The sequence below is a fragment of the Lepidochelys olivacea genome (assembly GCF_965140295.1).
Source record: "Lepidochelys olivacea isolate rLepOli2 genome assembly, chromosome: 2".
NCBI classification, from domain to species: Eukaryota; Metazoa; Chordata; order Testudines; family Cheloniidae; genus Lepidochelys; species Lepidochelys olivacea.
In genome coordinates, this window is record NC_140412.1 from 83597894 (window position 1) to 83613218 (window position 15325).

General features: G+C 39.1%; 1 protein-coding gene across 1 annotated transcript in view; it reads right to left on the reverse strand.

Annotated features, from left to right (window-relative positions):
* The window catches only part of GREB1L (GREB1 like retinoic acid receptor coactivator), a 221187-nt gene that overhangs the window by 113570 nt on the left and 92292 nt on the right, over window positions 1-15325 (reverse strand). Inside the window, exon 3 of the mRNA XM_084619690.1 lies at window positions 11557-11668. The gene's annotated coding sequence lies outside the window, so the exon portion shown is untranslated. The remainder of the gene's footprint in view (window positions 1-11556; window positions 11669-15325) is intronic.

Genomic DNA, 15325 nt, shown 5'->3' on the forward strand with positions numbered 1-15325 from the left:
AATGCTGCTGCAGAGACATAACCCCACCCCGAAGCCTACCAAGGGGTTGTTGATAGTTTCACTTGGACCTGTACAGTCCTGGCTACAGCCCTGGACAAGAAGCAAGATGCTGGAATACTGGTTCTTACAGGAGAAATGAAATGGAGAAGAATGGTGGGTAGGTGGCCCAAAATGAGGATGATTTACACATTAGCACGGCAAGAATGCACAGTATGAGTAAGGGTTAGGGAAAAGTGTCTCTACCATTGTAAATATAAAACTTAGACACCTTTACATCATGTCTCTGAGATACAGGAAACTGCTGCAGAATTCACCTTTTGCCAGAGAACTGAGATCTAGAATCTCAGTTGTCATTTTAAAAAATATTATGCAGTTGGTACTCCTCACAAAATCATGAATTTTACACTACTATTTATACAGCCAGTCAGTTCAGTCAAGCTCCTGTTAGGGCCACTAGACCAGCATTTCCCGCATGCGGCCACCGTGGCCACATACAGTCACCAGCAGATTTTTCTGGGCCTTAACAACCTCCTGGGTGGAGATGGGGTGGTGGGGGGGCATGGCAAAGCAGTGGCCCCTCCCTGCAGCCCCTAGCTGTTGCTCCTGGATGCACTGCCTTGGAGTTTGCTTGGATCGGCCCCCTGCACTGCGCAGCCTCCTGGAGCCTTCAGGCAGCAACTCTGCAGACATGTGGGGCTGCTGTATGCAGTGGGGGAGGAACCTTGGACTCTGCACCTGACCCACCTTCCTCCCCTTCCCCCGGGGTTCCGGTGGTGGGGCTCCGGCAGGGCTGGCCTTACAGGTGAGCGACCACACAGCACACTGTAGTCAAAGGGCAAGGAGCAGGGTGAGCCTGGGGTGCAAGGGCGCAGAAGAGAGCTCTGGGTTACGGATGGACATAGCAGGCAATGGGGGTGGGGAGATGTTTCTATTGTGTTTAGGTCCAGTAAAGAATAGAGATAACTGTACATTATTTTTATTATTGAGTCTGCATAAAAAACAAATAAATTGCAATGATTTGGACATGTATATATGCATATTTGTTTTTCCTAAAGTTAAATTAAGTATTTTAAGAAAAACTGTCAGAGTGGCCACCAGCAAGAGTTGGTGGCCACACTCTGAGGCCACCAAAAATTTTATTGAGAGCCCCTCCTCTAGACCAAGGATCATCATTGTGCGAGGACAACTCCTTATGGGCCTGGAAGCTAACACACTATTTAGCCCATGGAAAAAATGCCAGTGAAGCCAAAGATTTTGTAGAAATGTTTTTTTTTTTGTGCTTTAGTTGCCTCAAATCTTATCCCCACTGCCTGTAGTAAGACTCCGTCATAAAAGTGCTGAATTTCCTTGCATCCTCTAAAGTCTGCGTTCATCTTCACCTCCCAAACTCTGTCATTCTTGAGAGTACTTCTTTGCAAATAAAATGTTTTTTGCTTCTGCCCCATCATCACTATCTGCCAGGCAATGATTATGTCCATCACTATCACACCTTTTCAGAGGAGGGCTATAGAGTTTCCTTCCAGTTGTCATTTTCAGTTCTATCCCACTGAATAAAAGGATGAATTGAGGCAGTAGCTGGAATGAAAGGGAGACCAGGAAGAGGGAAAATCATCTGTCCTTTCAGTCACCCTGTGCAAGATCTTATTATAGCTTTATATCAGTGGATTTTGACCTGGAAAGGGCAAAAAAATATTGCATATGAAAAACAGCTTAGGAAAATATAATTTGGTAAAAAGAGACTGATAGACAAGCCAAGGGCCAGAGATGAGAGAAGACGAAAGAGTGCTATTGCTCATTATGGGACGTTATGGAAGTTAAGGTGGGAGACTGAAATTTGAGAACAAAATGAGTAACTGGTCAAACAAGAGCTCACAGATGGTTTTCTTTAAAGTGGTTTGGTGAATTGAAGAGAATTTCTGAAGAAAAATAAAAGGTCCTCATATACCTCTACGATTTCCAGGAAGAGCAAATTCGCCTCCTGTAACCTGAAAGTTAATATATCCCTGTAAGATAAAATTTCAGCAGAAATCCATTCTTTAAGAGGAGTAGTGCATACAAGTCAAGTTCATCCATTGTTTGCTGAAATTCCTCTCTCCCTCAGACACATTTTACACCGAGAATGAGAATATATGGCTATGGCTTTGGAGCTCCAGGTCCTACAGCATCATGACTATGTTGTGCTGTCTGTTGAACAGGGGAGGTCTTGGGACCCTGCCAGCACTGGAGAGTGCAAAAGCACAACAGAATGGAACCAATCTCTCACATGTAATAGTGATATTCAATAGCTGAAAACTTCACTGTATAGCATTTACAGGCAGCAGGAAGATTTCCTTAATTCCTGCACCAACAGACCAGGAGAGCTGGATGGGGTCTTTGAGCTCACACCACAGATCTAGATACTGAGGTCCTGTAACAGAACAGAGAAGCAGACATGTTTGAGATTCCCATCACCTGCTCCCTAACGAGGAAACTTTTTAATGCCAGGAGTCATTGACAGTGCAACATTGATTTACTCATGGGGACAACCCATGATTTGCAGCAGTCTTCATCATTCCAGCTTCCTTGTCTTTCATTAAGGGGGAAAATTAGAGCTAACAACATTTAACATTTAAAAAGGATTCATTTTCTAGGGCTGTATCTCAAACTGTCCAGTGAAGAACACATCAAAATATGTAGTGGCTTGCTCACCATGACTGCAGACCAGCTTCCTTTCAACTCTTAGAAGAGCCTTGTCGTTTAAAGCAAGGATCTCAACTGCATGGTCTGTGCAGTCCCACTGCTTTCAACTGGCTCGCACAGTTGTAAGACATTGGAATTTAGTAGCTAACATCATTGCTGATGCATACAGAGGAACAGAACCTCGTTCTCTCATAGTGCTACAGTATTGGCTCTGCAGTGCCAGCAGGAGTAAAAAGCAGTTAAAAGATTATTTTAGTCAGAAAAGCAGGCAGGCATACCTCTGAACACACATACAATAAGATTTGTTGAATAGGAAAGTGTGTTGTTACTAAGTAACTTTTCAGGGTAAAACCATGCATTAAGTGAAGGCCCTGCTAAGGAATAAATCAGGTCATCGGTATAAACTAGATATACACACCAGTTGGCCTCTGGGTGGGTCATGACCTCAAAGGCTATGAAGAGGAATTGAGGTGGGGTTTTTGATGAAGTTAGGGGTGGTTGTTTTTTAAGCAATTTTACAATTGCCCTGATAACAAATGCAAAGTCTGATGCAAACACCCTACTCTAGCTTGGATATATCAAAGTTCTTACCTGGTTTTTAGCCTAATAATGTAACAGAGTTCTCTAAAATGCATAATCTGAGGATCTGATCTAGTCTAACCCTGAGGAAAAATTTTCTTTCAAAAGAAAAGAAGTTTTGTTGGCAAAAGCACTGAGCTACTCCTGGGTCTATTTACGGCTTTTATACCTCAAAGGGAAGCTCATAGGGAAAGGAAGACCAAAAACTGTTTATACTGTAACATATTATTTGGAATTTTCTGTTTAGCTTATATCTAGTAATTTGTATGGTTTCACCCATACAGTACCATCCCTTTTACTTGATGTTCTGGATGGGGTTTTGTTTTTAAAACATTTTCTTTTCCTACAGTAGGGTACCATTAGGTTCTCTCTCTTTATTTGTACCATGCAAACACATAAAGCAGAGGTGACAACAGTTAGCAAATAGTTTGACCTTGTCAGAGTTAAAAGTGGAGGTTTTTAAGTCTAAAGGAGGTAACCAGCCTTGTCCCTAGCAATTGGAAAAAAGGCTTGCTTACTAAGGAAACAGGTCAGGAGGACCACTCAAATTTGGGAGTATTCTCATTACCAGAATTTTTTCTTACCTCACTAACATTTGAAGAGTCTTTTTCAGTGTGGTTTTGGTCAAAAGTCAGTAGATTCTCACCTAATCATAATACATGGGGTCATACAGAGTCCAATATAGCAGAGAATAATCTACACCCCTGTCCTATGATAAGCAACAAAGGCAAAGAATTCAATAGCAAAGTCTTGTCCAGCAAAATCATTCACAGTAGTGGACAACACAGTAAGATCCAGCTTGTTTTCATTTTGTATTTTGAAAATGTGTCACTATGCTCCGTAGTAATTTTATGTAGTTTAGGTAGTCCCATATAGAGCTTTGTGTACAAAATCAGATGTAGTTCATAATCTTATCTACACTGCTTGAGTCTTCAAAACTGAGCTGGGAATCTTCTAGTGTGACGTCTGTACTTTCCACTTCCTGGCCAGGAAATATTACAAGATGAGAATTTTTGCTGATATTTCAGGACTTCAGGTTATGATCTCAGTCAAACCAGGGGTCACATCCTTGGGCCCATTCCAACCCCTTTGTGTTGCTCTTGCGGCAGAAAGGGACAGGAAAGCTGGTGTAACCAACCAGCTGGTTATTCTGAGGGATCGGACATCCCTGGATGGCACAGAGATGATTTAGGAATGAAGCACATTGCAAGATTCATGGAATGCAGTTTTCCTTAGTAAATAGGCACAACAACAATAGAAGGAAGGAAAAGAAAAACATTAACTCCACCAGTTTATTTATGTGTACACTCAACATAAGCTATCATAGAGCAAAAAAACACTAGGCATGGTTTGTGTGAAGGATGGTACTTGTGTCTGCACAGAAGTGATGTGGTGCTAAAAGAACTTAAGACACACATACATACAGAGTACTTTCCGATTTAAAGTCAAATTAAATTTATAACATTGGACCAAATTCTGTTGTCCTTAAAAGAGCAAAACAGTCATTGAAGTGATTCCTGAGTTTTGCTCAATTTTAATGCAAATATTTTGACTATGAAATGAATGAATAACTTTAAATATTGTAACATGAAAGTACATGTTATGTGCATACTATATTTTATACAGAATCATAGAAATGACCTCAAGAGGTCATCTAGCCTTTCCCCCCTGTGTTGAGGCAGGACCAGCATACCTAGACCATCCCTGACAGGCATTTGTCTAACCTGTTCTTAAAAACTTCCAAATGACAGGGATTTCACAATCTCCTTAGTTAGTCTGTTCCAGTGTTTAATTCTCCTTATATGCAGAAAGTTTCCCCAGCCCCAATAGCTAACCTAAATCTCCCTAGTTGCAAACTAAGACAATTACACTCTGGTCTAAGGGCTGCTCAAACGGTACGTCTACACTCCTTGCAAAGATTTGGTAGAATACATACACGTCACATACCCCTAGTAGTGTAGACGATGAAGCACTGCTCAGGTAAGTAAAGACATGCCAGAATCTTACAGTATTTCCCTTACACGGCTCTCTACGTGACCAAGCAGTGCCTCCCTGTCTATACCGTAGTATAACATTGTGTTGTTTCCCCACTGGCGGAGTCCTTTTCCTCTGAAGCGAAAGGCTCCGGTAGCAAGGAAAGGCTCTGATGGAGAGGAGACAGTAGGGAAAGGCTCCTGCAGCTGCGTGTTGGTGGAGCCTTTCCCTGCTGCTGTGAGGAACAGTTCTGACAGGAGGGAGCTGCCAGAGCCTTTCCCTACCGACTCCTCTGCCAGAGCCTTTCACTGCCCACATGCAGCTACACACCACATGTGGATGCAGCTCACTTTTCACTGCGGCTTGTAGCTTACACAGACCCTCAGGGGTTCTCACAACATAATTATGGTGGCCTCAGAATGTGGCCACGAACTCTTGCTGGTGGCTGCTCTCAGACTTTTTCCTAAAATATTTAATTAACCTTAGAAAAAACAAATAAATATGCACATATACAGGTCCAATCAGTGTAATTTATTTATGTGGCTTTTTTTGCAGACCTAATAATAAAAATAATGTACAGTTGTATGTATTCTTTACTGGATCTAAACAGAATACAAACACAAATAAGGTGCTTTGCTTGTTCCTGTCTTTTGTTCTTGGTTGGTTGGTTGTTTTTTGCTTTTTCGGTTGCTCTTTTTATGAGTTGCTAGCTAGTAAGTCTGCTTCTGTGAAGAGTGATATTTGTATGTTTGCTAATATCACTTTTCACAGCAGCAGACCTGATAGCTAGAAGATAGTGTAAAGTGATATTAACAAACATACAAATACCACTTTTCACAACAGACTTACTCAGGCCTGGTAAGCCAGAGGACAAATTAAGCCTTGAATGGGGAGGTGGGTAGGGAGGCAGCAAGAGGTCAGGGGAGGCAGCCGGATCCAGGGACGATGGGGTGGTGAGCCCAGGGCTAGGACCAGAGGCCGTAGCCGTAGGATGGAGGCTACTGCTGTGTGGCCGGAGGACAGAGCCTGCCACCCCAGAGCTGAAGCCAGAAGCCTGAGCCCCACCATCCCTGGGAAGGTGGGGAACTCACACTGGCTGCCTGCTCCTCTGGTGTTTGTGGCTTCGCTGCTCGCCCCCCCCAAATCACTGCCCAAGAGGCTGTGGCCATAAGAAAAGCCCCTGGTGGCCGCATTTGAGAAATGCTGCATATATGCTACAGCCAATGGCATACAGTGTAGACCGGGGTCCCCAACGCGGTGCCCGCTGGCGCCATGGCACCCACCGGGGCATTTTTGTGTGCCCGCAGGACACCCCGCTGCTGAAATGCCGCCGAGAAGCGTTGCAGTTTCTCAGCGGCATTTTGGTGGTGGGGTGTGGGGTGCCCACCACAGTCTTCTGGGAATAGCAATATGCTATTTCCACAAGAAAGTTTGGGGACCACTGGTGTAGACATACCTTATGTTAGAGACTTTGGCTGGTCTGTAATAGACAGAAAGGACTGAAAATGCAGCCCAAGATCAGTCTTTCAACTACACTCATTCTTTTCTAAGCACACGCGCTTTATCATACTATGCTGGCAGCAGGTAGGGTGTGGGGCACATGAGCTCCTGCATCAGGCTTTATGCCACTTCAGCATTTTCCTTACACTGGTGTTTATTTATTCTTCCAAGAAGAATTAGACAAATTTTGTGGCCAAAATGGGCCAGAAGTGAGGTGTGGCACAAACTGGCCATATTGCATGTAACGATCTGATACATTGTATCTTACACCTCCTTTTCATCTACTAATTGTGTAATTCTACCGAAAACACGATCAAGGTTTGTTCTCTCATGTTCCCCCTCTAAAAATAAATTTGAAAACAAACAAACAAAAAATCCATAAAGTAATTCTTAAAAAAATAAATAAATAAATAAAAATTCAAACAACTCAGAGAAATCAAATTGCCACGTCTAACAGGCTTGGATAAAGTAAGCAAATTTATTAGCAATTCCTTACAGCCTTGTGTAAAAACAATGCAATGCTAATAAATACTTTTCTCCTTGTTTTTAATCAGGCTTCAAAAAAGTATCACTGAAGGAGTTAGAAAACACATCTTTGACTTAGTGTTTGTGCCAGACTACTTATAAATTCAGTTCTGACTGGATCCTCAACTGCTTATAAATAAGAATTGTTCAGAAACAATTCTCTTCAAATGCATAAACGTCATCTTTCTCCAAAATTCTTCGTTAAAAAAATGAACAGAACAAAAGTACATTTTGTCCTTTACTTTTAGTATGTGATACTCCACTACAGTCTTCTGCAGTCAACAGGCATATTAACAAATCACACTTCTTTTAAGCATGTTCAGCCATTGCTCCAAACAACAAAATAAAATTATTGAACATCTGTTTTCAGGGCCATTTCTTTGCCAAAAACAGTGCGCTAATAAAGCGAACAAAGAAAATATGGGTATACAGAGATCTTAAAAACCACAAAACTCAAAACTATGTCAAGGTTAATGCTGGATGAGCAATTTTCTGTGAAACAGCCTTACACTGTTGAGTAATAGTGGCCACATGGTTCATTTCATTTCTATTAAATAAATCCTTCTCTCTCATTACTTTCTGGTGGAAATGATCAGAAAATGCAGAATGTTTTGTGGATTTCTTCCTAATGGCTTTTTCGTATTTATTCTTCTATGTAACATGCATTTATTGTGTGTCAAGGTTGAGTCTTTACTTTCTCTTTTCCCAGAAATACCAGAAATTCTTCTGTAGAATAAACAAATCGGTCAAGAATATCTGGAACTACCAGAGGCTGTGAGAGATCAAAGATGCAAATCATTAGTAGGCACCATGCGATGTTCCAAGGTGTCACAGGAGACCAGTTTTTCTGACACAGAAGCAACCCAACAGAACAAAACTAAAACAGTAAATACAGGGAAGCTTCTTAAAAAGTATAGCCATCTGCATTTGTGCTACCTCTCTCAGCTAAGACCACCTCAGCAATCCCAAGACAAACAATTATTTTCAGGATTTATATTTGTTTTCTAAACTATAAAATGTCATGCAATGGTTCATGATAGGAAAAAAAACCCAGTTTTTAGCTAAAAAATTACACCAAACAAATTTATGTAATATAGGAATGAATACACAATCTCAAATGCTCGTATTGTTCCTGTTACAGTCATCATTCACTATGCTAACTAGTGCATTTGGGTTTTGCAGATGAGAGGAAGAAGAAATTATACAGGACTAAATTATTTACTTTAGACATTTTGCTGTGCAACTTCTACTCATTTTTCCCCAAAATAAAATTTCTTAATGGTATTTACAATCTAGACATAATGTAGCTGCCACACAACCATCACTTAGTCATAATTCCCACATATAGGCTCCATTCACCCTTTTATTCATTAAGATAAAACTCCATTAAATGTCAGCATCCAATAGGAAGAAAATATACCTCACCATACTTTACCTTGCATATTTACACAATAGAATATAAATGCTAACTGTAAAACTTTCTTTCTAGCAGGTCAAACTCCATTAAAAAAAACTAATACCTTATATGGTACTTATGGAGCACTTTTCATCAGTGGATGGCTAAGTACTTTACAGAGGTCTATATGATCTCCATTTTATATATGTTAAGTGTCATTGTTACAAACAATATTAAAGATCGTAGCACAACTTCTGGTTCAGTCTAATCTATGCCTTTTCTAATATGTACGTGAACTTGGATGGATACAAGTTCCTATATATGTATTTGTAAGAATCTAGCTTTGTATTTAGAGACAGTGGTAGTCTGTTGCAAGCCTGGAGAAGTCAGGTCCATCCAGTTTCTATGATAAAATCCAGCCCACTCTCTTGGGTAAATAACATTTTTTTATCTTTTACTATAGACTAGTTTATCATTATTTTGTTGTACAGAAATTCAACACTAATTGGTGGAGGCCTGGAAAATCAAAGTGAAGGCTGACATTTCAACTTGCTGTGCCTCCTCCATGCACACTCCTCAGACATATGCCTCATCCTAAACTCATCAGGAGACAATGGGGTATCAAGAAAATTTAATAGCGTGTGCCAGTTTTGAAGCAAACTTAAGTGTTATTTAAACAGGGATTGTGTTTAATAGGCAATTTGCATTTTAGTAGGTTACCCTTTTCCAAGATATTTGTTTAAAGTTGCCTTAACCTTGATATAAATCGTGCCAAGCATCTGTATACATTACTTTTAAAGGTGTAATAATTAAACCTTTTGGACAACCGTGCTTCACAAAAAAGACAAGCATTTCTTTTTTCTATATGAAACTATATATATTTGATTCCTATTCTTTCATAGCTACACAGATTATTTCATTGCCACGCTTTCTGGTGTATTCTTGTAAAGATCAAGACAGTGCAGTTGTTACAATAACAATACCATCACCTCCTGTCTTCTGAACACCTATTTCTTCCTACTGTGACTATGATTGCTTGTATAAGATGGTAGGGTCAAAATCTGAGACCTTGGTTCTGAGCTGCGGCAAAACTCTTTTCTACCACACGCATATACTCTTTCCTCCACCCCCTTCCCTGTAAAGAGGGCAACCTTTACTACATTTTCTTTTCTTATATTTTACAAGATCTTGACTCTGACATTGGTTTCCTATCTGCTTCAGTGAAAAGTGTTGAGAATTAATTACTTGTGGATAATAAAAAAAGATAATGCCAAATAAATTATAGGCATTCCTTAGTCAAAAACTATTTTTCTCTTTCATTCAAGTACACAGAACAAATTATATAAACAAATAAAAGCTTAGTTTAACAAGTTTAAACATTCACTGAACAAGTATTAATGGATTAAAATCAGCTACAGTTTAGACTGGACTATATGCTGGTAAATTAAGATTTTCCTCTTACAAGAAACACACAGAGAATCTACAGAAGCTAAGAAGCCTCCCTAAGGAATAGAAATCTTTAATTTATAAATAAAAAATTTTCTTTCAGCTTTTTCAAATATTTTGCTCACTGTGTTAACGTTGATATCAAAGGAGAAAAGCTCAGAAAATAAACAGTTCAGAATTCTTTTCAAACAGAGAAACATTACAATGATATTCATTTGGGAAGCTGAAGTATGCTTAAACGGTCCTTTCAGACCTGTAATGACTGCACTATGATAGCTGACAACATTTGGTAAGGATTATCCTTTCATTTAGACAAAAGCAAGCATTCTGTAGATAAATCAGCACTTTTTGCCATCAGACTCATAAAACCTTTTCACAACATAGATTTTCAAGAGAATCCTTTAAGGTTTTAGGATGCTGCTCCTTTTACTAAGTAACAAAATACACCCCATGGTGTCTCATTGACCCCACTCAGCTGTCCTTTGACCTCTTCAATTGTTGTCGCCTAACTTCAGGGGCCACAGAATTTGCCTCCCGTATCAAAAAGTCTAATATTGCTTCCTCCTAGCACCTGGTGAAACAAAATGCAAGAGGCTTTTTTTCCCCTCTCAGACTACTACTATGTTCCAGATGTTCCCAGCTACAATGTTACAGAGAGCAGGTTTTGGTATCTGTGTGGTAACCATGAAGCAACAATTAGGACCTGGACTGTGGCAATGACCCTCTTGCTCTATTGGGCCTCAGTGCAGCCCCTGCCCCAAGGATATAACAGGTCATAAAACAGGAATAGATCTTTGGCCTCCTGGAAATGCTGGGTCATTTAAATACAACAAGAAACTATAGGAGTCCAATGTACTATTTTGAATAAGTCAAGCCTCTCCCAATCAGAAAATACTACTGTGAAGCTCTCAATTGGAAGTGCACATCTATTTTTATAAACTGTAAAATTCAACTAGAGAACTCAAATTCTCCACCCAAATTGTTTTAACTCTTCTGAGATTGCAAAAAAAAAACAAAACATACAGCATGTGTGTGTGTGTAGTATATACATATATGCACACAACTTCCTAAGCATTCATTTGGCTAGCAGAGTTTGGAAACTTGCAGAGTTATGAGGTCAAACATCAAGTAAAGGATGGCAGTGAAATCAAACAATTATAACAAAATAATAAAGTTGAGGCTATTTCTGATATGTAGAAAAGAACGTATTTGGCAATACTGATAAGCCTTTTCTAGCGAACCTCTTTTAATTAAGTGAATCGATTAACGTTTTGAGGGGGTTTTTTTTTGGGGGGGGGGGAGATTGGAATAAGTGCATCACAATAGTACCAAAATAGAACAGCTTTTCACAGTTCCTATTTCTCAAAACACAGATTTAAAAAAGTGGACGTTGAAGACAAAGAGATATAAAAACAAACATCACATATTCTGTATAATGCATGAGGTAAGTACAGTACCTTCTTGTATTCTTTTAACCTTTTTGAAATGCATTCATGATTAAGGGTTGTAGCTAAGAGTTTAGGGTAACCCGCTGCCACGTTATCTAGGTCGTTTAAAGTTCTTAAACACCTGCAAAATAATGAGGAGGGAAAAAAACAAAATAATTGATGGCAGTTCAGATCCAACATATTATACAGTTAGCAACAAGACATTAAAACCTGCCTCAACAGGACATTAAAACCAGCCTATCAAAGTTCACATATGGCAAAACTGGTCAGTACAGAGATTTTCTCAGATAGATCCTGTTCCTAATTATATGTTTACAGACCCTACAGCACTTTCTTCACTTTACGCACGAGCTGACAAAAAGAAGAAAAATGTTTTGGTTTTTTTAAATAGCCATATAATCTATATGGCACTTTCTGCAGTATGTCTGTGGCTCCTTCTATGCCATTAAACAACGAAGGACAATCCTCCAACAAAATCCGTTCCTTCTGCAGAGTAAGGATCTGATCCATCACTACTGAGGTCAAATGGAACTTTGCTACTCACTGCAATGGTAACAGGATTAGGACCTAGTACTGCAAAAAATAATCACTTAAAGGAAAAATTCTCCAAGCAGAGAACAATCAGTACTTGGTGATAACCTAAGGAGATTACTTTTCAGACATATTGCTTTTAATAATATATCTTTATGTCTGTTTAGGGTATACAGTAATGACCAAAAATTATTTCCAGACAAAAATTAAGTCAAAAGATGGATTGCTGATTTCTCCCCTCCCCCACACGCAAACTGCTTCTGTAAAGATAATTTAAGCAAAAATTCTATTTAATACAAGATAAATATACTTAAAATGCCCAAGAGGATGGCAACAGGGCTGTGGCAAACAGCAAGTAAAAATGTCAAGTTCTAAAACATGTATTTAGGGGAGGGATAGCTCAGTGGTTTGAGCATTGGCCTGCTAAACCCAGGGTTGTGAGTTCAATCCTTGAGGGGGCCATTTAGGGATCTGGGGCAAAAATTGGGTATTGGTCCTGCTTTGAGCAGGGGGTTGGACTAGATGACCTCCTGAGGTCCCTTCCAACCCTGATATTCTATGATACTTTGCATTTATTCTATTACTATACATAAGATTTGTTATCAGAAGAGAAAACCTTAAATAGACTTCTTGTTGAGTGGGTTATATCTCCACACAAGCGCCTCCTAGTCACTCCAGTCAATTCATTTTCTTTACAATAATGGGCCACACTGCAGGCAGATTTTAAAGGAGAACTTTCCTAACTGGTTGCAAGTGGGATATTCTGCTTAAAGCTGATGGCACAACTTGACCCAATATTGTCAGATAACGTATAAAATAATTTTAGAAAGCACATTAATAATACAAAAACATGTCTCTGAAATGAAATAAAAAATTTTCCCAACAATATAATTGAGTTTCTTCTTCTTTTCCACAATCTTAAAAAAGGAATGGGTTGTTAAAGATTGAAACTCTGTTCCTTATATTTCTTATTTTAGTCAGGAGAAATGTGTTTCACTGTAACACAAAAAAAGCCTACACATTCCCCTGGACTCTAGTTCTTACTCTGAGCTGCACTACCTCACCATGCTACAAACAGGAAGTCTATCACAGATGGTCAATAAGATTAAACCACATCATTTCTGACCAAACCATAAGACTCCGCAAAGAATTTCATGATTTTTAACAGTCCCGTAATCCAATTCGAACAGCTCTCGGGTCTGAAATTGCTATGTTTTGGCCACGTGCTGAACATTTCACCTGCTAGTAATGACATTTTTGTATTTTCTTCTAATTACACCCAAAGCTAAGACCTTTGGCCCTAGGCCACAGACCTCTATTCAGGCTGCACACATCCTCTTAAATGCCCTGATCCTTTGTTGTCACTCTTAGTCTTTCATCTATTATTTACACCCATTGAGAAGAGAGATACTCCACCATTTGTGAAGCTTTAAACCTTCTAATCATCTTAATTTCTTTGCCTTTCAACCCGTGCTTCCCCTCGTGGACTAACGCCAAACAATGTGACAAAATAATTTTTCAAGCCAACATCCGCCTAGATCCCTCCCCACCCCTCGTCATATATTGGCTCCTCTGTAAGTAAAAACTCATTTTGTCCTTATCTGACTGGATCTGCAAACTGGGACCTTCCCAGCTTTAAAAAAAATTTTTTTTTCCATTTTCAGTTCAGAATGTCAAACCGAATTAGTCCAACTAAGTCAGAGAACTTGTATTAGAACTGTTTCCTTTTTACATTAAACACTATGAGATGCACTCTGTTCATTAAACAGCTTCATTTGCATCTCCAAAAGCAGAATTATTGATAGTCTCGGTTTTCGATTACTGCTGTTGCACAAAACGAAATTAGCATTCAATATAACAGAATGGGGGGAGGGCACCCGGCTGACATGTAAGCACATCCAGTATAGACAGACACACCAAAATAAACAAAATAGTGTTACCAGCATGTGCTGGATTTTTTTGGAGGAGAGAGGGTTTTTTGTTTTGAATATTGCAAAATTTAAATTTCTCCTGAAGTTAGAATGAAACCTATAATACAAAGCACAATTTCTTCCTCATAATCCACCACACTGTTCTGACAATCCCTCATGTCCAAATAAAATATAAAAGCCAAGCAAATAAATTTTTACCATGATTTAGAAAACTTCCTCAGATCATTACAGCCATAGAAGAATCTTAGTTTCCAAGACACTTAGAATATGACAACATGTGATCAATCTTGATTCTTTCTTCTAGTATTGCTTGGCTTACTCTTGATTTTTAACAGTGTTTCCTTGTTGTCTGTCCTCTCTGATCTCTGAAGGCCCCCAACCCCCTTGTCTTTTCTTATTTTCACCATTTGCTTCAGCCAGCAGTTCACTTGAGACCCATCCATCTTATAATGCCTCAAGTGACAGATGCTCTTAGGAATGACCATACTGCTGAGTGAACAAAAGATAACATCACCTCTACGAACTCAAGAGAGAAATACAACTGCAACTTTAAGATGGGGTTGTGACGGACACTGCACCATAAACCCCTCTCAAGTGAAAAAAGAAAATGACTGCAAAGAAACAGAATCTGACACAATCAAAGCCACAAAAGAGTGCTTCTCCCCACCCCCTGTTGTTGTTGCCGATGGTCTTTTCACTATTTACTCTTATGGAAGAGTCCTGTAACATTTAACCGGGATGAAACCAATAGGTTTAAAAAGTAACTAGATAGGATTCCATATAAATTGCTCTAAAAGCTATACAAAATTCAATAGAGAATGATGGCTTTTCTATACAATTTTAAAATCTGTAGAACTCATGCTATTGAGTTCTATAGCAAGAACACAATTATTTGGTAATTAAATTTTACAGGATGGTTTAAAATTTCTACAGACAAGTCATCTATGAATTAAATTCTGTGGGACTTTTCCATAAAGATAAACTTGTGTTCTGGGGGAAATTCACAGGCACAGGAAGCACACACATGTGTGAGAGAGATTGAGCTGCTTCTTCAAGTAACTATTTTAATCCCAGAAGTATTAAATCTGTGGCTCACAAATAAATATTGTTTACTACAGTTCAACACCACAGCTCAACAAAATTTTAACTCAGTTTTCCTGCACATTTTAGCACAGATTTTTCAATTAAAATAGCAAAGAATAATTATTTTAAGAGCTATTTCCTAACATCGACTGTAACGTACCATGCAATTTCAATTTGGAATATAAACATTTGACTCATAAAATAAACACAGCATTCACTACACAAACTATAAT